This window comes from Macaca fascicularis, chromosome 15 (assembly GCF_037993035.2).
Source record: "Macaca fascicularis isolate 582-1 chromosome 15, T2T-MFA8v1.1".
NCBI lineage: Eukaryota > Metazoa > Chordata > Mammalia > Primates > Cercopithecidae > Macaca > Macaca fascicularis.
This window is the reverse complement of record NC_088389.1, coordinates 17,198,984-17,226,856: the sequence shown is the minus strand read 5'-3', so window position 1 is coordinate 17,226,856 and position 27,873 is coordinate 17,198,984. Positions and strand designations below refer to the sequence as shown.

At 44.9% G+C, this 27,873-nt stretch overlaps 1 protein-coding gene across 5 annotated transcripts in view; it reads left to right on the top strand.

The window, feature by feature from the left end:
* The first annotated feature begins 17,830 nt into the window (after positions 1-17,830).
* The window catches only part of ZBTB43 (zinc finger and BTB domain containing 43), a 33,170-nt gene continuing 23,127 nt past the window's right edge, over positions 17,831-27,873 (top strand). For 3 of the 5 annotated variants that reach the window (XM_005582196.4, XM_065530053.2, XM_005582197.5), the window contains exons 1-2: positions 17,831-17,955; positions 21,933-22,055. The gene's annotated coding sequence lies outside the window, so the exon portion shown is untranslated. The remainder of the gene's footprint in view (positions 17,956-21,932; positions 22,056-27,873) is intronic. The other 2 variants (XM_005582198.4, XM_065530054.2) reach the window with 1 other exon arrangement.

Genomic DNA, 27,873 nt, shown 5'->3' with positions numbered 1-27,873 from the left:
GTTCAATGGGATAGAATTGAGATTCCAGAAATAAGCCCATATATTTACGGTCAATAGATTGTCAACAGGGGTACCACAACGATTCAATGGGAGAAAGTTTAAATTTTTCAACAAACGGTGCTGGGACAACTGCGTATCCACGTGCAAAAGAATGAAGTTAGACCCCTACCTCACACTGTAAACAAAAATTTACTCAAAATTGATCAAATATCTAAATGTAAGGACTAAAACTATACAACTTTTAGGGGGAAAATGTAGATATAAAATCTTTGTGACTCTGGATTAGGTAATAGCTTCTCATATATAACATCAAAGCACAACCAGCCCAAGGAAAAATGGATAAATCGGACTTCATCAAAACTTAAAATTTGTGCTTCAAAGGACAGTATTGGGAAAGTGAAAATGTCTGCACATCATATATATGAGTCTAGTATCCAGAATATGTAAAGAAATATTATGATTCAACAATACAAGACACAAATGAACTAATTTTTTTTTTTTTTTTTTTTTTTGAGACAGAGTCTTGCTAGTCGCCCAGGCTGGAGTGCAGTGGCGCGATCTCAGCTCACTGCAAGCTTCACCTCCCGGGTTCACGCCATTCTCCTGCCTCAGCCTCCTGAGTAGCTGGGACTACAGGTGCCTGCTACCACGCCCAGCTAATTTTTTGTATTTTTAGTAGAGATGGGGTTTCACCATGTTAGCCAAGATGGTCTTGATCTCCTGACCTTGTGTCTGCCCGCCTCAGCCTCCCAAAGGGCTGGGATTACAGGTGTGAGCCACTGGGCCCGGCCCACTTGGGGCATCCTTTTCTAATACAGGTGCTCATAGGCAGTCCTGGGGCTGACTATACTCCTTTTGTTTCAAGGGATGGAGGTACCTGGGCATCAGGCTATTTCCCTTCCTAGATTGTGGGCCCCATCTGTCAAGAACCATGTCAGAACAGCTCAATGTGGGGTTCCCAGCATTTAGCCTAGGGGCTGGTGCACAGCAGACACTTGATGTTCATAAAACAAAGGAATGAGTGAATGTCTGGAGGATGAGAGAGCAGTGGCAGGAAAGAGGACAGGAAGATGGGTGGGCTGGGGGCTTCAGGAACTGGGCTGGAGGCAGAAAGATGAGCCAGTACAGCGAGGTAGCTCAGACTGTGGATTCAGGAGCCAGACCCTCATCGCCATCACTTACCAGCTGTGTGACCTTCAGGAAGTTACTTCACCTCTCTGTGCCTCAATTTGTTGATCTGTAAAAAGAGAGCTAAGAATAGCACCTCCCTCGAGGGATTGTAAGAGAATTCACTGGGCTAATATTTGCAAAAGGCATAGATAGCAGTACACAAGTGTTCATTAAACAAAGAAATACATACATGCATGCATACATACATACACAAACAAACAAATGAATAAGTACAATAAAGTAAAGATGAATAGCTTTGTTTCTCTTTCAAAGCCAGGACAAAATGCAGCAGAAGGTGGTACTGGGGTTCCCTATTCAAGTGGTGGGAAGGCAGTGTAGTGCTTTGACTCTGAAAGTACATAGGTTTAAGGGCATCAAGACAAATGCCCCAGCTGTCAAGAACCTCTAGACTAGAGGGTATTACATTAGCATACTGTTAGTTAAGGAGTTATAGCTCTTTGGATACCAGCTTCTGCACAATAAAATAATTTTTAAAACATTTAAAAAACCCAATTAAAACATAATGCTGTGTTTAGTTACTGCCACAAAATGTTTTGTTTGCAAATTACAGCCTAGCAGATTAGTTTACTTTCTGCTGACACCCGTATTAGACATGATGGACCAGACAAGCACAGCGAGGCTGCAGGCTGCGGAGCAGCGTTGCAGGAACTGGAGCTTGCGGCTACACCATGGAGCACCTGTGGAGGAGGCGGCATGGCCAGGCCTCTCCGCTCCCACCACTAGGTCCTGAGGGTCTCACTGATGGCCTGTCACTATGGTCCTTCCCATAGGCTCTCTGCACCATAGAGGGTTTGGGGCTTGGCAGGACACTGTACGCTGAGAACAGAGACTGAAAATGTGATCCAGGGCCAAGTTCAGCCACCGCATTGTTTGCCTGGCTCACACCAAGATTTCAAAAAATTTGAGCCAACCTTTGTTTTTTGTTTGTTTGTTTGTTTTTTTAGTGCAGTGGCACAATCTCGGCTCACTGCAATCTCTGCCTCCCCGGTTCAAGTGATTCTCTTGCCTCAGCCTTCCAAGTAGCTGGCATTATAGGCATGTGCCACCATGCCCAGCTAATTTTTGTATTTTTAGTAGAAACGAGGTTTCACCATGTTGGCCAGGCTGGACTCAAACTTCTGACCTCAGGTGATCCGCCCACCTCGGCCTCTCAAAGTGCTGGAATTACATGCGTGAACCACCATGCCCAGCCTGAGCCAACATTTAAAAATCAGGAGGTACAGGCTGGGCATGGTGGCGTGTGCCTGTAATCACAGCTAATTGGGAAGCTGAGGCAGGCAAATTGCTTGAGCCTAGGAGGCAGAGCTTGCGGTAAGCCGAGATCGTGCCACTGCACTCCTGTCTGGGTGAGAGAGTGAGATCTTGTCTCAAAAAGAAAAAAAAAATTCAAGAGGTACTACTTTAAAAGTCTTGATGTTTTGCTACTCTTGAAAAAATGGGAAGAACGGGCAACACTGGGCTGTCATTGTCATGGCAACAAAAGGCTGGAGTATGAGTGGTCACGTGCCTTCTGTTTGTCACACTCTCTACCCTTCCCTACCGCCTCCCTCACATTCAGGAATCTGAGACGCACTGAAGTCCTATTTGCTGGTGCATGTGAGCTGTTGTTTTTTCTTTGGGTGGAGAAGTGTTTCCAGACTCCATAGATATCATTCCAGTACCAGCAGGAAACAGATGACACACTCAAGCTGAGTAATTGAGGACAGTTTAGCAATGAGGTTATTTACACAGGTATGAACAGGGATTAAGAAAAGCAACACGGAAGGCATGATTTAGTACCCTGCGGCTAGGAACACTGGGGACTGTTACCACCCTAAATTTGAAGGGGTGCAGAGAGGGGACCTGGAGAGAGAGAGAGCTACTGACAGAACTGAGGCTGGGTCAAGGGCTGTGGCCAGCCCATAGGGACTTCACGGGAAGGGAGCCCGGAAAATAATTTTTTAAATGTACTCCTCCTTCCCTTCAATCTCCTGTGGGGATCCCTGGGGCCACACCAGCTGGAAGTTAGCAGACACAAGAGTCCATATGAATTAGCCCCCCAGACACAGACTTGGGGTGGGGAGGCAGAGAGGATCTGAGGGAAGAGCCAAATGGAAGACAGCTAGCCTGTCACATGTCCTTCAGAAGTGGCAGGATGGCCAGGCATGGTGGCTCACACCTGTAATCCCAGCACTTTGGGAGGCCGAGGTGGGTGGATCACTTGAGGTCAGGAGTTTGAGACCAGTCTGGCCAACATGGTGAAACCCCATCTCTACTAAAAATTATCCAGGCATGGTGAAGCAGCCTACTTGGGAGGCTGAAGCAGGATAATCACTGGAACCTGGGAGGAGGAGGTTGCAGTGAGCTGAGATTGCACCACTACACCCCAGCCTGGACAATGGAGTAAGACACCGTCTCAAAAAAAAAAAAAAAAAAAATGGCAGGACAAAAAAAATCCATATAGAGGAGTCAATATCTAAGGACAAATGAGAGTGCATAGCTTTGTGTGGATGTTAAGAATATGCATCCTGGCTGGCAGAGTGGCTCACGCCTGTAACCCCAGCACTGTGGGAGGCTGAGGCGGGCAGATAATGAGGTCAGGAGATCGACACCATCCTGGCTAACATAGTGAAACCCCATCTCTACTAAAAATACAAAAAATTAGCCAGGTGTGGTGGCAGGCGCCTGTAGTCCCAGCTACTCGGGAGGCTGAGGCAGAAGAATCGCCTGAACCTGGGAGGCAGAGGTTGCAGTGAGCTGGGATCACACCCCTGTACTCCAGCCTGGGCAACAGAGCAAGACTCTGTCTCGAAAAAAAAAAGAATATGCATCCTTATACAGTTAATATGCAAATGTCTACTATTCTCATTTGCATCACTGACTTTGCCTCCTGCGTAAGCTTGCCTCCCGTTGACCCCCTCATGCCCCCTCTCATCCCACCACACCGTGTTTTTGTGCTGTTTCCTCTTTGGGAAATGGATGGGACTTTCTACCCCAAATGGAAATAGCATTAGAGAATCCTACCCCTATGTCCCTCTGTGTGGGGAGGCAGAGGACAGGTGACAGCTCGGACACCAGCCTCCCCTGCATTTGCCCTCATGGACAACTTGTCCCTTGTTTCTGCTCCCGATATCAAGCAGTATCTCAGCAAGGCAGAGCATCCCTGCTCCAGGAGGAAGGCTCTCCTACAGCCAGGAGAGAAATTCTGTTCTGGAGGCTGGGCATGGTGGCTCACCCCTGTAATCTCAGCACTTTGGGAGGCCAAGGTGGATGGATCACTTGAGTCCAGGAGTTTGAGACCAGCCTGGGTAGCACAGGGAAACCCCATGTTTGTATTTTTGTTTCTACAAAAAACTAGCTGGGCAGGTGGTGGCACACCTAGCTACTCAAGGGGTTGAGGTGGGAGGATCACCTGAGCCAGGGAGGTCAAGGCTACAGTGAGCCATGATTGTGCCATTGCGCCCTAGCCTGGGTGACAGAATAAGACTCTGTCTCGAAAAATGAACAAAGAAAAGAAAATAGAAAAGAAGTTCAGTTCTGGGAGGGGGCAGGGAAGAGTCGGTAGCCCCATTTTGGCCCCAGGTTCTAGCTGCATTCTCCAATTTAGATCTACCAGGAATAAAGCTAAAGCCATTGTCTCGATTTGATCTCAATCCCTCATGCCCTGTATTGAGTGTTTTCCTCCCTAGCATGACACCCCATCCTGTGTTTGAGGAATCCCCCATTCTCCGAAACTTGGAGAGAGGTGGAAGCTACGTCCCACTGTAGAAGCCCAAAGGGCCAGTTTGTTGCTTCCTCAGCCTCGCTTGCAGCCAGGGAGCAGACGCTGGGCCAGGCTCAGCCAACCAGAGGACTCTGACTCGGCAGCTAGTGGCACATGAGGGCAGTGGTGGCAGCAAGATCTGCTTCCAAAGTAGCAGGGGCAGTGCAGTGCAGGCTGGAGGGGATCGGGGATCCAGGTGGCAACAGCAACCACAGTGGCAACAGCGGCGGCCATGGTGGTGGCAGCGGTGTTCTGGCCACCCCAGTTCTGTGGCCTGATTGTGGGTGTGGCTTGGCTGCATAGTCACAGAGCTCCATTTTCCAGTCCTCTTGGGGATCAGATTCCTTTAGTGAATTCCTTTTCTACTGTAATCAGCCTGACTCCATTTCTGTTCCGTGCAGCTTAGAACGTCTACCCAGACATGTGCACGCATGCCCCAAAAGCCAGAACCCTGGAAGAAAGAGCGGATGAGTCCTCCGACCACTCCCCAGAGCAACCACCTCACAGCCTGTGGATCAGTTAAGACTGTCTTGGTGGTAAAGAAACGAAAACAAAAACAAAATCGCAAAGTGATGAGCAATGAAGGGAATGTGTTGGTTCACCTGGGTCTGGTCAGGTGAAGCTGGATCCAGATTCTCACCAAGACACTGACTTGGCCGGGCGCGGTGGCTCACGCCTATAATCTCAGCACTTTGGGAGGCCGAGACGGGTGGATCACGAGGTCAGGAGATCAAGACCATCCTGGCTAACACGGTGAAACCCCGTCTCTACAAAAAAATACAAAAATTAGCGGGGCATGGTGGTGGGCGCCTGTAGTCCCAGCTACTAGGGAGGCTGAGGCAGGAGAATGGCGTGAACTCGGGAGGCGGAGCTTACAGTGAGCTGAGATCGCGCCACTGCACTCCAGCCTGGGCGACAGAGCGAGACTCTGTCTCAAAAAAAAAAAAAAAAAAAAAAAAAAAGACACTGACTTTTCTCTACCTGTGTTTTATGTCTTTCTTGCTGTCAACTTCATTTCCAGCCCCCTCACACAGGCTCCTGCAACTCCAGGAGAAATAAAATGGCTGCAACAGTTCCTGACCTTGCATCCTCCCACACCATCCAACAAAAGGGTGTCTCTCCCAGTAGCTCCCCACACAACTCCTGAGGTGTCCAGCTGGTCCCACAGCCTGAAGCAGAGCTGCCCAGTTGAGCCCAGCTTAAACCAGCCAGCCCGTAACTGATCGGCAGACACACGAATGAGAATAAGTAATTACTGTTGTAAGCCACTGAGCTTTGCGGTAGATTGTTTTGTAATAACAACAGGTGGACGCAGTCATCGGTGCTGAAACTGGGAGCCTGCCATAATAAAAACCTCAAATATGAGGCATTGGGTTTGGGACCAGGCAATAAGCAACAAGGAAATATTTACAGGGGGCTGGAAAGTGGTGAGAAAACTTACAGGAAACAGGAAAAGGCAGCCTGTGTTAAGTAGTGGGAAACATTTAGTAAAATTCCTGTGTATGAAGATTTGAATGAGAAAAATGTTTTAGAGTTGGGAGAAGACATTTAGAGGCAAAATGTCAAAAGTAGGACTTTCTTGGCTGGCCGCGGTGGCTCAGGCCTGTAATCCCAGCACTTTGGGAGGACGAGGCAGGTGGATCACCTGAGGTCAGGAGTTTGAGACCAGCCTGACCAACACGGAGAAACCCCGTCTCTACTAAAAATATAAAAATTGGCTGGGCATGGTGGCGCGGCCTGTAGTCCCAGCTACTCAGGAGGATGACGCAGGAGAATTGCTTGAACCCGGGAAACAGAGGTTGCAGTGAGCCAAGATCATGCCACTGCATTCCAGCCTGGGCGAGAGAGAGAGACTCTGTCTCAAAAAAAAAAAAAAAAAAGTAGGACTTTCTTTACGTTAGATAAATTTGAAAAAAACACTACTATAAGAAGGAGATGTGCCCAGAAAAAATAATGGCCAATTTCACAAGCAATAATTAGGGAGAACATGGAGTCCAGAAATTGCTAGGTTGGAAAAATAAAGATTTCTAACGTCCAACCTCTCCAGACAGTGAAAGATTCTTATATCAAAATACAATTTGGGGACAAAAATCAAATCAAGGGCATGGATTCTTTCAGCTGACAAAAAGTCTTCTAGAAAGATTAAGAGGTATTAAGGGTATGGTCCCACAAAATTTTAACACCCCTAACGTGCCAGTAAGTACATTGAGTCTATAGAAAGAGGTACAAGTTGAGAAAGTATACCTTTGTCTTATGAAGTTGACTGGAATCAAATACATAGAAAATCTATAATGTCTTTAAGGGCTATGTACTAGCAAAAGTGCCATCAGTCTGGATGGAAAGAGGCAGAGATCTCTCCAACTTTCTTCCTGTGGTTTTTTTTTGTTTTGTTTTGTTTTGTTTTGTTTTTTGAGAGGGAGTCTCACTCTGTCACCTAGGCTGGAGTGCAGTTGCACAATCTCGGCTCACCACAACCTCCACCTCCCAGATTTAAGCGATTCTTTTGCCTCAGCCGCCTGAGTAGCTGGACTACAGGCGCACACCATCATGCCTGGCTAATTTTTGTATTTTTAGTAGAGACAGGGTGTCATCATATTGGCCAGGCTGGTCTCGAACTCCTGACCTCGTGATCCACCCACCTTGGCCTCCCAAAGTGCTGGGATTACAGGCATGAGCCACCGCGCCCAGTCGAGATCTCCCCAACCCTCTCTGGGAATGTAGCAACCTGAGAAAGCTGATCAGCCACCAAAAAAAAGTGCATATTTTTCAATGCTATCTTCAAGACATGCTTCAGAATTAAGCAAGGGAGTTGTTGCAACAACAGCTGTAGAGAATTGACTGAGGAGCTACTCTCAAGGAGAAATCAAGGGCCTTAATCCTAGCATAGTGAGACCTGGCAATATTTGTCCACTGGGAGTTTGGAATTGCTGTTGACCAGTGACTGACTGCTATGTGCCTCCCATTCTTAACTATTTTCTTTTTTTCTTTTTTTTTTTTTTTTTTTTGAGACGGAGTCTTGCTCTGTGCTCCAGGCTGGAGTGCAGTGGCACGATCTCGGCTCACTGCAAGCTCCGCCCCCCGGGTTCACGCCATTCTCCTGCCTCAACCTCCCCAGTAGCTGGGACTACAGGCGCCCGCCACCACGCCCAGCTAATTCTCTTGTATTTTTAGTAGAGACGGGGTTTCACCGTGTTAGCCAGGATGGTCTCGATCTCTTGACCTCATGATCCGCCCGCCTTGGCCTCCCAAAGTGCTGGGATTACAGGCTTGAGCCACCGCGCCCGGCCAACTATTTTCAAATGAGAGTGTTTATTGCAGTTATCTTATTCCTATTCCATCACTGTGTGTTGGGTGTGAGGGTGAGAAGGCAGATAATTGTCTTTCTAGTTCACAGATGTTTTAGAACCCAGAGGAGCCACATCTGGATCCGATGTAGATCACAAGACTCTGAACTTTGATCCTTATGAGGATTTTAAGTCTCGATAAGATTTCGGAAGGTCTTGGGATTGAGGTGAATGTGCTTTTCATGCGGGAGGAATTTGAACAATTAATTGTAAGATGGCGACTCTGGTCAATTGGTTTATTGTTCCCAATCCCTCACCCCTCCCTGTGTACATGTCTGTTTTCATATGATGTTTTAGTTTCTCCCTCTAGAGGTGAAGTGCACTTCCTGCCCTTGACTTTGGGCTATCATGTGACTTGCATCGGCCAATAGAATATTAGCAAATAAGATATCCATGAAGGCTTAAAATGTGCTTGCAGGGTAGGGCTTTCGCTTTAGCACCTTTGACATCATCATGAGACGAGCTTTTCCCGGGTAGCTGCTGTCCCTTTAGCCTGGACCTGCCTAAATGAATACACGTGGAGCAGACTTGGCCCCCATCCTGCAGACAGAAAAACCAAGCTCCACCAGAGATGCAGTTTAAAGCTGAAGAAGGACAAATTATTATCCTTTTAATCCACTAAGTTTGCAGTTATTATTTAACAATAGCTAACTCTGCACTTGCCTCTTGCCTCTACAGTCTGCTCTCAAACTGATTGGTTTATCAGTTGAAAACATCTGTCTGCAAACAAAAGAAAATCCCCAAAACAGTGGCTTAAATAGGAGGTTTGTTTATTCTCTCTTCTCTAGGTAGATAATACATACAGAGAGATTTCCAGAGATATCTTTGAGAGATACTCGCTATGATCTATGATATATATATCTCAAAGATATCTCCATAAATCTTTCTCTATGTTATATATATCTTATCAGTCTTGCCTGAGATCAGTTTTATTAGTCAATTCAGAAACCTAACTTTGGGCTTTATTGGTCTTCCTTATTGTATCTCTGCATTCTTTTTTTTTTTTTTTTGAGACAGAGTCTCGCTCTGTCACCCAGGCTGGAGTGCAGTGGCCAGATCTCAGCTCACTGCAAACTCCGCCTCCCGGGTTTACGCCATTCTCCTGCCTCAGCCTCCTGAGTAGCTGGGTATACAGGTGCCCGCCACCTCGCCCAGCTAGTTTTTTGTATATTTTAGTAGAGACGGGGTTTTACCGTGTTAGCCAGGATGGTCTCGATCTCCTGACCTCGTGATCCGCCCATCTGGGCCTCCCAAAGTGCTGGGATTACAGGCTTGAGCCACCGCGCCCAGCCTGTATCTCTGTTTTCTAATTAATATACAAACTTACCTTTTCATTTCCTATGTCTTTCCTTTCACTTTCCTTGAGTTTACTTTGCTTCCTTTTTCTAACCTTTAAAGTGATTAACTCATTAACTTAGACCTTTCTTCTTTTATCAGAATTGTTGGATATAAATTTCCCCCTTAAAACTTTTTTTGCTGACAACACAGATTTGGAAGGTAGTGTTTTTATAATCATTCAATTATAAATATTTTAAAATTTTCATTAGGATCTCTTTTTTAACCTGTTACTTATTTTTCTTTCTTTCTTTCTTTTCCCCCTAGACAGAGTCTTGCTCTGTTGCTCAGGCTGGAGTTCCATGGCGTGATTTTGACTCACTGCAACCTCTGCCTCCTGGGTTCAAGTAATTCTCCTGCCTTAGTCTCCCGAGTAGCTGGAATTACAGGTGTGAACCACCATGCCCGGCTAATTTGTGTATTTTTATTAGAGACGGGGTTTCACCATATTGGCCAAGCTGGTCTCAAACCTGACCTGGTGATCCACCCACCTCGGCCTCCCAAAGTGCTGGGATTACAGGCATGAGCCACCGTGTCCAGCCACCTGTTACTTATTTCCTTCCTTGCTTGCTTGCTTTCTCGCTCTCTCTCTCTCTTTTTCTTTCTTTTTTAATTCTTTACCTGTTACTTATTTTCATGTGTGTTGTTAAGTGTCCAAATAGGGAATATTTTGTATTATTTTGTTGTCAATTCCTTACTGAATTCCACTGAGGTAAGAGACATAACCCAGGTGATTTTATTTCTTTGAAATTTTTGGGGGGTTGCTTTATGGCCTACCACACAATTTTTATAATGGTTCTAAACATGTCATATAATAAAATGATGTACATTATCCAGTTCTTCTGTGCAGAGTTCTACCTATATCCTCTCTCAGTCTGTTTGTGCTGCTGTAACAAAATACCTGAGACTGGGTAATTTATAAAATAGCATTCATTTATTGCTCACAGTTATGGAAGCTGGAAGGTTCATAACCATGAGCCAGTTATTGATCAAGGTGCCAGCATGTTTTGTGTCTGGTGAGGGCCCACCCTCGACTTCCAAGATGGCACCCTGAAAGCTGAGAGGTTTCACCCTGAAAGAGAGGAGGACAGTGGTGTCCTCACATGGTGGGAGGGATGGAAGGGGCAGAAAGGGCAAAACAGGGTGAACAGCTTCCATGCAGTTCTTTTATAAGGTCATTAATCCCATTCATGAGGGTGGGTCCCTCATGACAAATCACCTTCCCAAGGGCCCCACCTTCTAATATTATCACCTTGGAGATTAGGTTTCAACATGCAAATATTGAAGGGACACATACACTGAAACCATAGCAACTAATGAGTTGCATAATCTCCATATGAGAGTGAATTTGTCTATTTCTTCTTATAGTTGTATCAATATTTAAATGATAGTTTGAAGCTATATATATATTATATATATATATATATATATATGAGACATAGTTTCACTCTTGTTGCCCAGGCTGGAGTGCAATGGCACGATATCAGCTCACTGCAACCTCCATCTCCTGGGTTCGAGTGATTCTCCTACCTTAGCCTCCCAAGTAGCTGGGATTACAGGCGTGCACCACCATGCTTGGCTAATTTTTGTATTTTTAGTAGAGACGGAGTTTTGCCACATTGACCAGGCTGATCTTAAACTCCTCACCTCATGTGATCCACCCACCTCGGCCTCCTAAAGTGCTGGGATTACAGGAGTGAGCCACTGCACCCAGCCTGAAGCTGTATTTTTATATGGATACGATTTAGAAGTATTATGTACTCCTGGTGAGCTTAACCTTTTCTCATTATAAATCACCTATTTGTATTACTCATCTTTTGCCAAGTTAGGCCATAGTAACAGCATGATAGCATGAATCATTCACTCGCTCTTAAAGTGCCCACCTGGAAATGATGTATGTTTTATTTATTTATTTATTTATTTATTTTATTTTATTTTATTTTTTTTTTGACCCTCTGTCACCCAGGCTGTCTCGCTCTGTCACCCAGGCTGGAGTGCAGTGGCCGGATCTCAGCTCACTGCAAGCTCCGCCTCCCGGGTTCACACCATTCTCCTGCCTCAGCCTCCCGAGTAGCTGGGACTACAGGCGCCCGCCACCTCGCCCGGCTAGTTTTTTGTATTTTTTAGTAGAGACGGGGTTTCACCGTGTTAACCAGGATGGTCTCGATCTCCCGACCTCGTGATCCGCCCGTCTCGGCCTCCCAAAGTGCTGGGATTACAGGCTTGAGCCACCGCGCCCGGCTGATGTATGTTTTATAATATATTAGTGAGGCCGCACACAGTGACTCATGCCTGTAATTCCAGCAGTTTGGGAGGCTGAGGCAGGCGGATCACCTGAGGTCAGGAGTTTGAGACCAGCCCGACCAACATGGAGAAACCCCATCTCTACTAAAGTACAAAATTAGCTGGGTGTTGTGGCGCACGCCTGTAATTCCAGCTACCTGGGAGGCTGAGGCAGGAGAATCGCTTGAACCCAGAAGGCGGAGGTTGTGGTGAGCCAAGATTGCGCCACTGCACTCCAGCCTGGCAACAAGAGCGAAACTCCGTCTCAAAAAATAATAATAGGCCGGGCGCGGAGGCTCAAGCCTGTAATCCCAGCACTTTGGGAGGCCGAGGCGGGCGGATCACGAGGTCAGGAGATCGAGACCATCCTGGCTGACACGGTGAAACCCCGTCTCTACTAAAAAATACAAAAAACTAGCCGGGCGAGGTGGCGGGCGCCTGTAGTCCCAGCTACTGGGGAGGCTGAGGCAGGAGAATGGCGTGAACCCGGGAGGCGGAGCCTGCAGTGAGCTGAGATCTGGCCACTGCACTCCAGCCTGGGCAGCAGAGCGAGACTCCGTCTCAAAAAAAAAAAAAAAAAAAAAAAATTTCTGCAGCTTACAAACGGTTAATTTCTCACGTTATATGACTTTTGTATGTCATTTGTGGCACTATCCATTCTATTTTTTTTTTTTTTTTGAGACGGAGTCTCGCTGGTCGCCCAGGCTGGAGTGCAGTGGCGCGATCTTGGCTCACTGCAAGCTCCGCCTCCCAGGTTCAAGCCATTCTCCTGCCTCAGTCTCCCGAGCAGCTGGGACTACAGGCGCCCTCCACCACACCTAGCTAATTTTTTTGTGTTTTTTAGTAGAGACAGGGTTTCACCATGTTAGCCAGGATGGTCTCAATCTCCTGACCTCGTGATCCGCCCGTCTTGGCCTCCCAAAGTGCTGGGATTACAGGCATGAGCCACCGCGCCCAGTCTCCATTCTTTATTCTATATTCTCTTCAACCGGGGACCCAGGCAGGAAGAATAATTAGTCCCACCCGGGACACACTCTTCTTGTGGCAGAGGGAGAGAGCAATGGTTCTGAAAGCTGTGCTCCAGAGTGCACACATAACCTCCACTCACATTTCAGTGACCAAGCCTGACATCCATGGGATGGGAAGTAAAGCCTCTCACAGGGATGGCCACCAAATTATTGAAAACAACAATATAAGCTACCACATATTTCTAGAAATGCTTTTTGTTTTAGAGTCTATTTATCCAGTGTTTTTTGGTTTTTGAGACTGAATCTCGCTCTGTTGCCCAGGCTGGATGGAGTGCAGTGACGTGAACATAACTCACTGCAGCCTCAAACTCCTGGGCTCAAGCGATTCTCCTGCCTCAGCCTTCTGAGTACCTGGACTACAGGTGTCACCACACTGGCTTTTTTTTTTTTTTTTTTTTTTTTTTTGAGATAGGGTCTTACTCTATTGCCCAAGCTGGAATGCAGTGGTGCAATCATGGCACCCTGTGGCCTTGATCTCCTGGGCTCAAGTAATCCTCCCACCTCAGTCTCTCAAGTAGCTGAGACCACAGATGTGTGCCACCACACTTGGCTAATATTTTTATTTCTTGAAGAGAGAGCATCTCATTATGTTGCTCAGGCTGAAATTTTTTAATTTTATAGAGACAGGGTCTCACTATATTGCCCAGGCTGGTTTCAAACTCCTGGCCTTAAGTGATCCTCTCAGCTAGGCCTTCCAAAGAGCTGGGATTAGGGGTATAAGCTGCCACAACCATCCTTATTTATCAGATGTTAATATAATTTAACCAGCACAGAATCTCTTTTGCCATTCCTTTACCCCAATTTTTCTTTTTTTCCTTTTCTTTCTTTTTTTCTACTTTTTTGAGATGGGTCTCACTCTGTTGCCGAGGCTCGAGTGCAGTGGCATGGTCATGGCCCACTGCAGCCTCAACCTCCTGGGCTCAGGTGATCCTTCCACCTCAGTCTCCCAAGTAGCTGGGATTACAGGTGCGTACAACCACACCATTTTTTGTAGAGATGGGGTTTCACCATGTTGCCTTGGCTAGTCTTAAACACCTGGGCTCAAGTGATCCACCTGCTTCCCAAAGTATCAGGCCTCTGAGCCCAAGCCAAGCCATCGCATCCCCTGTGACTTGCACATCCACATCCACTGTGACTTGCACGTATATGCCCAGATGGCCTGAAGTAACTGAAGAATCACAAAAGAAGTGAAAATGCCCTGCCCTGCCTTCACTGATGACATTCCACCACAAAAGAAGTGAAAATGGCCAGTCCTTGTCTTAAGCAATGACATTACCTTGTGAAATTCCTTTTTCTGGCTCATCCTGGCTCAGAAAGCTCCCCTACTGAGCACCTTGTGACCCCCACTCCTGCCCGCCAGAGAACAAACCCCCTTTGACTGGAATTTTCTTTTACCTACCCAAATCCTATAAAACAGCCCCACCCTTACCTCCCTTGCTGACTCTCTTTTCGGACTCAGCCCGCCTGCACCCAGGTGATTAAAAAGCTTTCTTGCTCATACAAAGCCTGTTTGGTGGTCTCTTCACACAGATGCGCATGACACAAAGTACTAGGATTACAGGTGGGAGCCACCATGCCTGACCTCAAATTTTCTTTAGGTTTGTGTTTTAAGTAGTGTATAACTAGATTTTTTTTTTTTTTTTAATCTCATGTTTCCACTTCATCCTCCCAAGTTGCTGGGATTACAGTCGCCCACCACCACGCTTGGCTAATTTTTTTGTTTTTGTTTTGTTTTGTTTTGAGATGGAGTCTTGCTCTGTCGCCAGACTGGAGTTCAGTGGCACAATCTCAGCTTGCTGCAGCCTCTGCCCCCGCCCCAGGTTCCAGAGATTCTTCTACTTCAGCCTCCTGGGTAGCTGGGATTACAGGCACGCACCACTACACCCAGCTAATTTTTGTATTTTTAGTAGAGACAGGGTTTCATCATGTTGACCAGGCTGGTCTCGAACTCCTGACCTCAGGTGATCGGCCCACCTCAGCCTCCCAAAGTGCTGGGATTACAGGCACGAGCCACTACACCCGGCCATTTTTTTTCTTTCTTTCTTTTTTTTTTTTTTTTTTTTTTTTTTTTTTTTGTATTTTCAGTAGAGATGGGGTTTCGCCATGTTGGCCAGGCTGGCCTTGAACTCCTGACCTCAGGTGATCTGCCCGCCTCAGCCTCCCAAAGTGCTGGGATTATAGGCATGAGCTGCCATGCCCAGCTGCCTGGCAATTTTTCAAGAGTTTCTTGATACTTGTGCTTTTAGCCCCTTTGTTTTTCTAAGCATGCTTGTTTTATATTGTGGTTCTAAAATATCAAATATCTAAAGCTGGTGTGGATCCACCTCTACTGCTTGTCTTCTCTGCTTATTTCCTTAGGGGGTTTGTGGTTTCCGGTTGTGAGTTCATATTTATTTAGAACCCTATCTGTGGGAATTCTTTGAAGCCTGGGTTGCCAGCAAGTTCTTTCAGAGATTTGTGTTTTGGCCAAATACTGTAGGCACCACCTCCCCAGGTTCATTTCAAATTAAAATGTTCAGATTGTGGGCTTTTGAACTATGCAAATTGTGTGGCCATGTGATAGTCAGACTGTTTTAGCCATGAATCCTCCAGGGGAATGATTTCCCCTTCTGCTCAGAACCAAGGCACAGAGAGACAGCTTTTAACTGCTGCCTACCTCTGTATGGCAGATTTTTTCCCCTGTAGTTTATCCTTCACCTGAGGACATATTTCTTCTTGAGTCCCAACCTGATGTTGCAATTTGGCTTTAATCCTGTCTGGACCCAGGTGAATGCTCCTATAGTTGGTAGCAGTATCGGTGTTTACCTATCTCCAGAGATAATTTTGAAAATATTTGTCAGTACAGGGCATGCACCAATGGATCAGAACAGATGCAGACTTTACCTCTGCGTAATTTCTGAACATCAATTGTTTGACTTCCCAGGCCTGTGTTCTTGTTTTCCTCCTAGCTTCAGATAATTTTCCTGACTTTTTTTTTTGCAAGTGTATCCATGCGTTTAAGAGGGTATTCTAAATATTTCTTCTAGCAATTTTATCTATTTTGTTGCAGTAATATTTGGAAATATATAGTCCTCAATATTGCCAGAAATAAAGTCCAAGTAAGAAGTTTATTTGTCTCATGCAACAAAACACTTAAGGGTGTCCAAAGCTGGCACTGTGGCCTAATGTCATATGGGACCTAGGTTCTCTCAATCTTCCTGCTTTGCCAGCCTTAGCATTTACTTACCACTTCATAGGCACATGATGGCAGTTGAACTTCCAAACTTCAGGTCTGCTTAGAGGCAGGAATAAAAGTGGCAAAACACTTAAAGAGTATACTCAACTAGGCTAGGCGCAGTTGCTCATGCCTGTAATCCCAGCACTTTGGGAGGCCAAGGTGGGTGGATCATGAGGTCAGGAGTTTGAGACCAGCCTGGCCAAGATGGTGAAACCCTGTCTCTACTAAAAATACAAAAATTAGCCGGGCGTGGTGGCGGGCACCTGTAGTCTCAGCTACTCGGGAGGCTGAGGCAGGAGAATTGTTTGAACCTGGGAGGCGGAGGTTGCAGTGAGCCGAGATTGCGCCACCGCACTCCAGCCTGGGCAACAGAGCAAGACTTTGTCTCAAAAAAAAAAAAAAAGGCGGGGGGGCTGGAGCATACATGTTTTAAGTAGAATCTTTGACAAGCTGTTCTGCATCCATTCCCATTTCTGTGCTTCCATATTTGTTTTCTTTCATTTCGCTTTCTAGAAATTTTTTCTTTTCTTTTCTTTTTTCTTTTCTTTTTTTTTTTTTTTTTTTTTTTGGTAGAATTCTCTCTAGAAAAGCTACACTCCTGTGTCCTAGGGCCCAACAACAAGCAAGACAGGCATAATAGCTGGGAAGCCAATCAGCTTAAACTAAGACAGACAATATCAAAAGGGCATGTCTAGCCCAGGAGAACATCCACCCTAAATCCAGAAGGCATTATGACCACATCTCTTCAGCTGCCTGGATTTCAGGTATAAATTAGCTCTTCCACAAAGAGGGCACTTGGTCTATAAACGGGTCCAAAGGTAAGAGTCCCACTGCTATAAGACCTATCTCTCTTCTACACTAACGTGGTGGGGCAAGGGGGAAGAAAGGGGTGAGAAGGATGGAGGGTTTGGGGAAGGAGTGGGAGAACTGGAAGCTAGAGAGATCGTTTCTGTCCCACCATCTGTGTGACCCCAGTGCCCAGCACAACGCAGCCCACGGAAAGGCACTGGTCCTTTCATTGAACGTTTACTGAACATCTACTACATGCCAAAAAGCTGGATGGGTGCTGTGGAGGCAGAAATGGATTTGGAGATAATCTCCGCCAGGCAAACTGAGGTCAAGGTTTTCGTTTGTTTGTTTAGAGAAGAGACGGAGAAGGTCAAGGTGTTTTTGTTTTGTTGTTGTTGTTAAGAGTCTTGCTCTGTGCCCAGGCAGGAGTGCAGTGGCATGATCTCGCCTCACTGCAACCTCTGCCTCCCGGGTTCAGACAATTCTCCTGTCTCAGCTTCCCAAATAGCTGGGACTACAGGCGCCAGTAACCACACTCAGCAATTTTTGCATGTTTTGTAGAGACAGGATTTCACCATGTTGGCCGGGATGGTTTCGAACTCCAGCCTCAAGCGATCTTCCCGCCTCGGCCTCCCAAAGTGCTGGGATTACAGGCGTGGGCTACCGCGCCTGGCCTATGTCAAGGTTTCAAGAAGGTTTAGAACTCGGTATCTGCTCCCCTATTTTCAACAGCTTAGTCAGTCCCTAAAATTGATTGACCCGCTCCAGACTGTACTGCGCAGGCGCCCGCTACCTATGCGCTCTCTCCGGACGCCCAGCTCAGACAGTGAATCCCGCATGCGCACTCCTCTTTCTCTCTGGCGCACCCCCGGAAGCACTGTCAATTTCGGGGGGCGGGACCGGGAAGCGTTTCCGGGGGCTGAGGCACAGGCTGAATCTGTTGCGGCAGCGAAGGCTAGAACAGGCCTGCGCCGGCGGCGGAGAGGATCCCTTGGACGGGGGATGTGAGCGCTGAGCCCTTGGCAGGTACTGAGTGGCCAGGACCACGGGCGGCAAGGCTAAGGGAGGAGAAGTTGGTGGGGGAGTTAAGGGCTCCTCTGCAGGCCCCGACGCACGCGCCGCTTGCCCCGCCAGGCCCATTCCGTGGACCGGCATGCTAAAGCCCCGCGCGGAAGGTTGGGGTCCCGGCGCCCCAGCTCCGAATCCCGCAGTCTCCTGCCCACACGGCGCGCAGACCGCGATACCAAGGCCTTTGGGGCAGCTTCTCGCCCAAGGTCACCCTCGCGGCAGCGGAGCTCCGCCGGCCACAGCGCTTAGAGATCCTGCCCCCGTCCGTCCGCTGGCCTTTCGGGGCGTAGGGTGGGCGCGGCTTGACGGCCTCGGGTTCGAGCCACCAATGCGTGAAGCCTGAAGAGCCGAGCTGGCAGAAAGACTGCGCCTGGACTTCTCTGATCTTCTTTTCCCTTCTGTTTCACCCCGGTTGCTGTCTCTGTCACCTGTTGTAACCTGTCCTTTTTGTCTTTCAGCTAGGTCCCTGTCAACCTGATATTTCTCTCCACTTTGTCTTTCTCGGGGTATATGGATCCTGTTTCATATCTGTCTCCACCTTGCTTCTGTGTCTGTTCACCCTGTCTCTGCCACTCAGCCCTTACTCTAATTCAGGGCCTGTCAGTCTAGCTTTTTGGCCATCTGTCTGTTTTTCTCTCTTTCTTCCAACTTTTTTTTTTCCTCTTGTTTCTGTTTCCTAGCTGAGTTTGTCTGGGTAGGGCAGGGCTGCCCAGACCTCTGAGCCATGGAAGGTGACTCATGACCCCGTGAAGCTCCCTGCACTGGTGACACTCTCAGTGATTCGACCGCAGTTTGGCCTCAGCTCTGACAGGTGCCGCCCAACATAAGTGTCAGAGTGCAGGAGAGTCTGTCAGGGAGACAGGAGGCCCATTTTGGGGCCAGAGCAGCTTGATGAGTCCTAGCCTTTTCTCGCCTGTGGTTTTTCAGGCCTGCACAGCTTCCCAAATCCCTTCACTCCATCCACTTAACCACGGGATGGTCTCCAGGGATCTCTGGAGCCTGCTCTTTGAGTTACAGCTGTTTAACTGGCCTGTCTACAGGCTAAAGAAGGATCAGACTGAGATCTTTGGGGCTACTGGAACAGTAGCAGAGTTTCTGGGAGAGCTGCATGCTTAGTTCAGAGACTGTGTCAGCATTTTCGGTTAAATTGTAAGAAACCTAATAATCGGGGATTTATTATTTGCTTTACAAAAGTACCACGGGAGAAATAAACCGTACACAAAAGGACAAATATTGTTTGAGAGCACTTAAATGAAGTACCTAGAATAAACCAATTAAGAGACGGAAAGTAGAATAGTTTACCAGGGGCTGGAGAGAGGAGTTAGTGCTTAATGGATACAGAACAGAGTTTTGGGGGATGATGAATAAAGTCTGAAAATGGGTTGTGATGATTGCACAATATTGTGAATGTACTTCACTGAATTGGACTCTTAAGAATGCTTAAAATTGTTAAGTCTTAAAGTTTTATGTATATTTTATACAATACAAAAAAAACAAAAACAGTATTCATTGGAGACTCCTGAAACCAATAAGCTCCTTTTTTTTTTTTTTTTTTTTGAGACGGAGTCTTGCTCTGTCACCCAGGCTGGAGTGCAGTGGCCGGATCTCAGCTCACTGCAAGCTCCGCCTCCCGGGTTTACACCATTCTCCTGCCTCAGCCTCCCGAGTAGCTGGGACTACAGGCGCCCACCACCTCGCCTGGCTAGTTTTTTGTATTTTTTAGTAGAGACGGGGTTTCACCGTGTTAGCCAGGATGGTCTCGATCTCCTGACCTCGTGATCCGCCCGTCTCGGCCTCCCAAAGTGCTGGGATTACAGGCTTGAGCCACCGCGCCCGGCCCAATAAGCTCCTTTTACGTGTAATTTTTCAAAATTCATTCTGTAGTTGTTAGGAACATTTAGTTGAACCTGGGTTTATTGATTCCTACTCTCTTTACAGCAGTGGGTACAGCTGAGGTTCTTAGAAAAGTTTAGTTAAATGGATATGGTTAAAATCTTCCTCAAGCTTTCTACTTACTTTCTGCCCTGGCTCTCTTCCCTCTGCCTTTCTTGGAATCAGTGCAAGAATCTGCTCATAAGTAGGATACTTGATAATTATACTCTTCACAGGAAGAAAACTCATAAGGTTGAAAAATAGCCCTTTTATTATAATGCAAAATTATGTGTTATTTCTTGAGTTTTCTTATGGGGGATGCCTTTGTGGGTTTTTTGTTTTTTAAAATCTCTTATTTAAGCTCTTTGCCTTTAAGGTAGTTTATTAAACTTTCTAATAAGATATCGCAACTGAATTACTAGTTTATTTCATTGAATGCTAGATGCTGTTGATTATTTCATGTACCACTAAGGAAGAGAGAAACCCTGCTAATTAAACTATGGCTTAATGCGCTCTTATCGTTTAGACTTTTTATTATTGAAAACACTTTTAAACTTAGACACTAAAAAATGGTATCAATGCCTATGCTAATGCATGTATATACAAAGGAAAAATAAGAATAAATTGGTTAAAGTATTCATTAAAGTTAACATTCCAGGTTCTACTCTTTATACTTTTCAGTTCAGAGTGTGTCCATATTTTTTCTAGCGTGTCATCCTTTGTGTCATCAAGAACATTGATGAGGACCTCAGCAGTTCGCTGTCATTGCCTCAGGCTGTGACAACTATTAAAACTGCCACCTGGTGATCACATGCTGATTTCAGGAATTTTAAAATGTGAAAAAATGCATGTCTGAAAATTAATTGAATAGTATCATTTTCGTGAACTTTTCCATTTCTTTTTTCTTTTTCTTTTTTTTTTTGTGATGGAGTCTCGCCTTGTCACCCAGGCTAGAGTGCAGTGGTGCAGTCTCTGCTCACTGCAACCTCCACCTCCCAGGTTCAAGCGATTCTCCTGCCTCAGCCTCCCAAGTAGCTGGGATTACAGGCGCCTGCCACCATACACAGCTAATTTTTGTATTTTTAGTAGAGACAGGATTTCACCATGTTGGCCAGGCTGGTCTCAAACTCCTGACTTCAAATGATCCACCTGCCTTGGCCTGCCAAAGTGTCGGGATTACAGGTGTAAGCCACTGTGCTGGACCTGAACTTTTCCTTTTCACTCTGTTTATATTTGCAGTTAGAATAGGGGCTTTTGTCTTACTTGTAACATATTGAGGACATAAGATTTTTTAAAATTTGTCGATACGTTGTTAATTTTGTGAAATGAGTGCTGTTTCTGCCTTCTGCTTTCTTGATTTCAACTTCTTATCCTGAATTCTAATGCACATGAGGGCACAGTTAAAAACATTTCCTTGGCTTTATTGAAATTTGATGGAAGGATGACTGATGAATGGAGGGTTAGTTTCTAGAACATTACCTTCTCTTTTGAATCTCAGAGAATTTGCTATAATGGAATGTTTGTCCTGGAAATTTTTAAGTAAAACATTCAGCCGTGGCTTAAAATTGAAGGGAGTCATGAATCAAACTTCATAAAGCAGGTGGCTTGTTTTTTTAAAACACATCTTAAAATAGATTTTACTAAGTTATTTGGCCAAAGTGTTCTAATTAGGAAAAAAATAGAAGAATACTGATTGACAATGGTCAGGAGACCAATAGCGCTCTTCCAAAGGATATGTTAATTCTGCAAAATTACATAGTCATTGATCATGTTGGTTTTCTAATTTTAATAAATATGCCACAGTAATGGATGAGAGGTATACGGGAATTATGCACTGTCTTTTCAATTGTTTTGAAAATTTAAAATTATTACAAAATAAGTTTATTTTTTAAAAAAAATGCAAAGGCAGGAGCTACAAAGTTGCAGAATGAATTTAATATAACCAAAAATGCCAGTCTTTATTACTTTTCTTTCTGCCACTAATGTACATCTCCAGTGTTTATTAGCAAATATACATGTACATAGCATCTTTTTTACATTTTCACTGTTACTCTTCCTTCCAGAAGTCAATGTGATTTTAATTTGAAGCAAAACTGAAATGGGTTCTTCTTCCTCATTCTATTCATATTGCTTTTTGATGGCCATGGCATAAGAAACTTTATCCCAGGAATACAGCTTTGCATTAGGTAAGCTATAAACTTGCTCATAATACCATTGTTAAAAATTACTTACTGTAATCATTTCTCTTTTAGCAAAACTAATAATGTATTTTGTTAAGATATTTAATTCCTCTAGACCAGAAGATTCTTTCTTCTCTTCTGAAGAGATATTACGCATTCTAAGGCCCACCAATGACATACTTTGCACTGATAGAACATTTAATGTCAGATAAATTTTTCTGCCAAGTGATTTTTTTTTTAACTTAGAAAAATGTTAGATTTGGAGTTTTGCTGCTGTTTGAATCCTGACATGCCATTTCTGAGGTGTGTAACCATGGGCAGGTCTTTTAATTTGAGCTTCGGTTTACTCATCTTTCAAAAGGATGCAATGATACGGGAGTGTTGCACAATGTAGGTTTACATAGTGCGCTCTGTGAACTCTAAAGCATTTCACTAATGTAAAGAGTAGGCATAGGGAATTGGTATTTTTGTACATTTGTGCCAGGCTTTAAATTTACTGAAGCAACATTTACTATGTTTAAATGTGCTTTCTATAGTAAGCCTGCAAATTACCATATGCTCTGATTAAAGAAATCTCTGAAGGACTTCACAATAAGTAACTGGTGGGTCTGCTTTCCTATTATATTGCTGTCATCTGTGTTTTTAGGATGTTTAATTGGTGTTTAAATCACGTATAAAATTTGACTTAGAGTTCCTCAGCTGAATAATAAATAGTGGCTGCTATTAAACTCATCAAAGTTGGAGGGAATCTGAAGGTCATCTAGTTCAAGATTTCTTCAGTATGTTGCCCTTCATCTGCTTTTAAAAAGCCAAATAGCTTTTAAGAAGCAGAGTGGAACAGGCTGGGATTGATGTGTTTGTTTTAGAACTATTGCTATTGGATTAAAAAAAATAAAATACATGTGCAAAGTGACATAAAACTGCTGATATCTTTTTTTTTTTTTTTTTTTTTTTTTTGAGATAGAGTCTGGCTCTGTCGCCCAGGCTGGAGTGCAGTGGCAGGATCTCAGCTCACTGCAGCCTCCACCTCCCAGGTTTAAGCAATTCTCTGCCTCAGCCTCCAGAGTAGCTGGAATTACAGGCATCTGCCAGCATGCCTGGCTAATTTTGTATTTTTAGTAGAGACAGGGTTTCGCCTTGTTGGTCAGGCCGGTCTCAAAGTCCTGACCACAGGTGATCCACCACCTCATGCTCCCACAGTACTGGGATTACAGGCATGAGCCACCGTGCCCAGCCGTCTTTTTTTTCTTTTTTTGAGATGGAGTCTCGCTATGTTGCCCAGGCTGGAGTGCGTGGTGCGATCTCGGCTCACTGCAACCTCTGCCTCCTGGGTTCAAGCGATTCTCCTGCCTCAGCCTCCCAAGTAGCTGGGACTACAGGCACTGGCCACCACGCCCAGCTAATTTCTTTGTATTTTTAGTAGAGACGGGGTTTCACTGTGTTGGACAGGATGGTCTCCATCTCTTGACCTGGTGATCTGCCTGCCTCGGCCTCCCAAAGTGCTGGGATTACAGGTGTGAGCCACCGTGCCTGGCCTGGGCCATCTTAAGTCTAAGGATGGTCAGTATGCTAAAGTTTATGAATGCATTGTATATAATAAGATTATTTAGATTATTTGTGAAAATGATATTCATGTTTACTTTCCATACTCTCAAACTATAGTGATATTCACAGCCAGGCACAGTGGTTCACACCTGTAATCCCAGCACTTTGGGAGGCTGAGGTGGGCGGATCACCTGAGGGTCAGGAGTTCGAGACCAGCCTGGCCAACATGGTGAAATCCCATCTCTACTGAAAGTACAAAAATTAGCGGGGCGTGGTGTCACACACCCATGGTCCCAGCTACTCAGGAGGCTGAGGCAGGAGAATTGCTTGAATCTGGGAGGCGGAGGTTGCAGTGAGCCGAAGTGGAGCCACTGCCCTTTAGCCTGGGCGACAGAGGAGACTCCATCTCAAAAAAAAAAAAAAGAAAAAATTATATTCACCTTTTCTTTCTACCTCTTAAACTATAGTGGGCCTGAACAAGTGCTTTGGATTTAAATCTCAACTTTACTCCTTACCAGTTACATGACCTTAAGTTGCTTAGCTTTTTTGTCTATCTCCAATTCTGTACAATGGAAGTAAAAAATACCTATTGAGTGGGTTGCTGTGAAGATTAAGTGAGACAGAACATCTAAAGTGCTTTGCATAGACTTTGTACAATGTCTGTATGAAGCAGTTTATTTGTATATGTGTATCATAAATAGTAGTTGCTGTTATTTCCTATTAATGATGACATTTTCCTAGTCACTCAGTCATGAAACTTCAAAGTCAGCATTGGTACATCAGTTTGCCTTGCATTACTCTTTGTTTTATTTATTTATTTATTTATTTGTTATTGAGACTGAGTCTCGCTCTGTCGCCAGGCTGGAGTGCAGTGGCACAATCTCGGCTCTCTGCAAGCTCCACCTCCCGGGTTCATGCCATTCTCCTGCCTCAGCCTCCCGAGTAGCTGGGACTACAGGTGCCCACCACCATGCCTGGCTAAGTTTTTGTATTTTTAGTAGAGACGGGCTTTCACCGTGTTAGTCAGGATGATCTCGATCTCCTGACCTCGTGATCCCCCCGCCTTGGCCTCCCAAAGTGCTGGGATAACAGGCGTGAGCCACCACGCCTGGCCTTATTTCTATTTTTTTTAGACGGAGTCTCATTCTGTCGCCCAGGCTGGAGTGCAGTGGGGCAATCTCGGCTCACTCCAGCCTCCACCTCCTGGGTTCAAGTGATTCTTCTGCCTCACCTCCCGAGTAGCTGGGACTACAGGTGCCCACCACCACGCCCGGCTAATTTTTGTGTTTTCAGTAGAGACGGTGTTTCACCATTGTTGGTCAGGCTAGTCTCCAACTCCTGACCTTGTAATCCACCCGCCTCAGCCTCCCAAAGTACTGGGATTACAGGCATGAGCCGCTGCGCCTGGCCACATTACTCTTTTTTAAACAACGTTATAGAGACATAATTCATAAGCAATAAAGAGGGTTTTTTTTTTTAGTATTTTCACAGATTTGTATACCCATCACCACAATCTAATTTTAGAACTTTTGTCTCCCCTCAAAGAAACCCAATTAGCAGTCGCTCCCCATTTCTTCTACCCCCAGCCACGAATCTACTTTCTGTCTCTATGGATTTGTCTATTCTGGACATTTCATGTAAATGGAGCCATACACGATATGACCTTTTGTGTCCGACCTCTTTCATTTAGCGTAACGTTTTCAAGTGCCAGCCGTGTTGTCACATCTATAAGTATTTCATTCTTTTTTATTGCCAAATATTCTATTCTAAGGATATATCCCATTTATTTATCCATTCATAAGTTGATGGAACTTATGATGGTTTTCACTTTTTGATTTTTAAGAGTAATGCAGTTATGAACATTCATGTACAAGTTTTTGCGTAGACATATGTTTTCATTTTTCTTGGGTATGTACCTAGGAGAACTGTTGGATTACGTGGTAACTATGTTTAACTTCCCGAGGTGCTGTCACACTGTTCCACAGTAGCTGTACCATTTTACACGCCCACCAGCAATGTATGGGGGTTCTAATCCCTACACATCCTCGCCGACACTTGTTACTGTCTGTCTTACTTTTCACAGCCATCTTAGTGAGTGAGAAGGGGTGTTTTGTAGTTTTGATTTGCATTTTTCTAATTACTAATGATGTTGAGCGGTTTTCATATGCTTATTGGTTATTTGTATATCTTCTGTGGAGAAATGTCTCTTCAAATCCTTTATCTATTTTTCAGTTGGGTTATGTATCTTTTTATTATTGAGTCATAAGAGTTCTTTAGGTATTCTGGATGCAAGTCACTCATTAGTCACATAATCTGCAAATAGTTTCTCCCATTCTGTGGGTTGTCTGTTCACTTTCTTGATGGTATCATTTACACCTTGTGCTACTGCTGTATCTTCCTGTTGACCAGTTCTGTCAGTCTCATCAATGCCACCCCTTTTCCATACGCACTGTTGCTTTTTTTTTTTTGAGACGTCGTTTCGCTCTTGTTGTCCAGGCTAGAGTGCAGTGGCATGATCTTGGCTTACTGCAACCTCCGCCTCCCAGGTTCAAGCAGTTCTGCCGTCTCAGCCTCCCGAGTAGCTGGGATTACAGGTGTGTGCCACCATGCCTGGCTAACTTTGTATTTTTAGTAGAGACAGGGTTTCACCATGTTGGCCAAGCTGGTCTGGGACTCCTGAAATCTTGAGTGATCTACCCGCCTCAGCCTCCCAAAGTGCTGGGATTACAGGTGTGAGCCACCGTGCCCGGCCCCACTGTTACTTTTATTATTACCTAGACTATACTTGTTGAAATCTTATAATTAATTTCTGCTTCAGACTTTATCCTGCTTTAGTCCTTGAGCAGATCAGCCTTCCTTAACCATGCCTCACAACATGTCACTTAAAAGTTTTCAATGCTGCCCAATGCAGACTTCTCATTCGGCTTTTTCCAGATTTGTCTCCCATCACTCATTGTCACTCGTAGAAGGAAGCACAGGTAATGATGTGTGTGTCACCAGAGTTAGTCTTGAGTGGAAGAGAGCCAAGGGAGAAATGAAATGCCTTTCTGATGGTAATTTCACCATAGTCTAGGATCTTGCCCTTACTGTGATGGGACCAATAACTCAGTTTCTTCAACATATCATCCTTATAATGTACCAAACCCACAAGAGATTGAACTATACAAACCAGAATGCCATGTGATTTATAATTTTTCTTTCTATGCTAATAAATGAGATTGGCTTGTAGGGTTTTTTGTTGTTGGCTAGTTTTGATACCAGAGTTTTGTATAAAATTTATGAATTTTCTCCTACCCTATTCCCTGGTCCTCTTCTCCTCCTCTACTTTTAACATTTCTAGTTTTATCATATTATGTAATCCATTGTATAGTCACATGTAATCAAATGTGCCCTGTGCATTTCTGCTTTATTGATTTTCTCTGTAGCCACGTATATTATCATTTTTATAAACGTCCTGCAGACATTAGGAAAGAAGGAGTATTATTATTTATAGAGTATATAGGTATTGCATTAAATTAGCTTTATTGATAGCTGTCTAAATCTATAGATTCTTATCCTTTGCCTACTTGATTTATTAAGAATTAAAGAGGGATACTTTTATTTCCTGCTACAATTACATTTCTGTTACCATTGCCTTATTTTCTAACATTGTACTTTGACACGTAAATGTTCACAGAATAAACTTCATTGTGAATTATAGGATTCATCAGTTAACAATAAACTTTCATCCTATCTGATGATTTTTGCATTGAAATTTACTTTGATATTAGTATTGTGTTGCTTGACTTTTGTTTTCATGTGATCAGGTGACTTTTTTTTTTTTTTTACTTTTGACCTTTTTGGTGATAAGTTCTTTCAACTTTTCTATGTCTGAAAAAGTATTTTGGGCCGGGCGTAGTGCCTCACGCCTTTAATCCCAGCACTTTGCGATACCGAGGTGGGCGGATCACTAGGTCAGGAGATCGAGACCATCCTGGCTAACACGGTGAAACCCTGTCTCTACTAAAAATACAAAAAATTAGCCAGGCGTGGTGGCGGTTGCCTGTAGTCCTAGCTACTTGGGAGGCTGAGGCAGGAGAATGGCATGAACCCAGGAGGCAGAGCTTGCAGTGAGCCGAGATCGCGCCACTGCACTCCAGCCTGGGCGGTAGGGCGAGACTCTGTCTAAAAAAATAATAATAATAATAAAGAAAAAAATAAATTTCCCTTCATTTGGAAGATATTTTCATGGGTATAGAATTCTAAGTTGACAGGCCTTTCCACCCCTCCCCACCTTAAT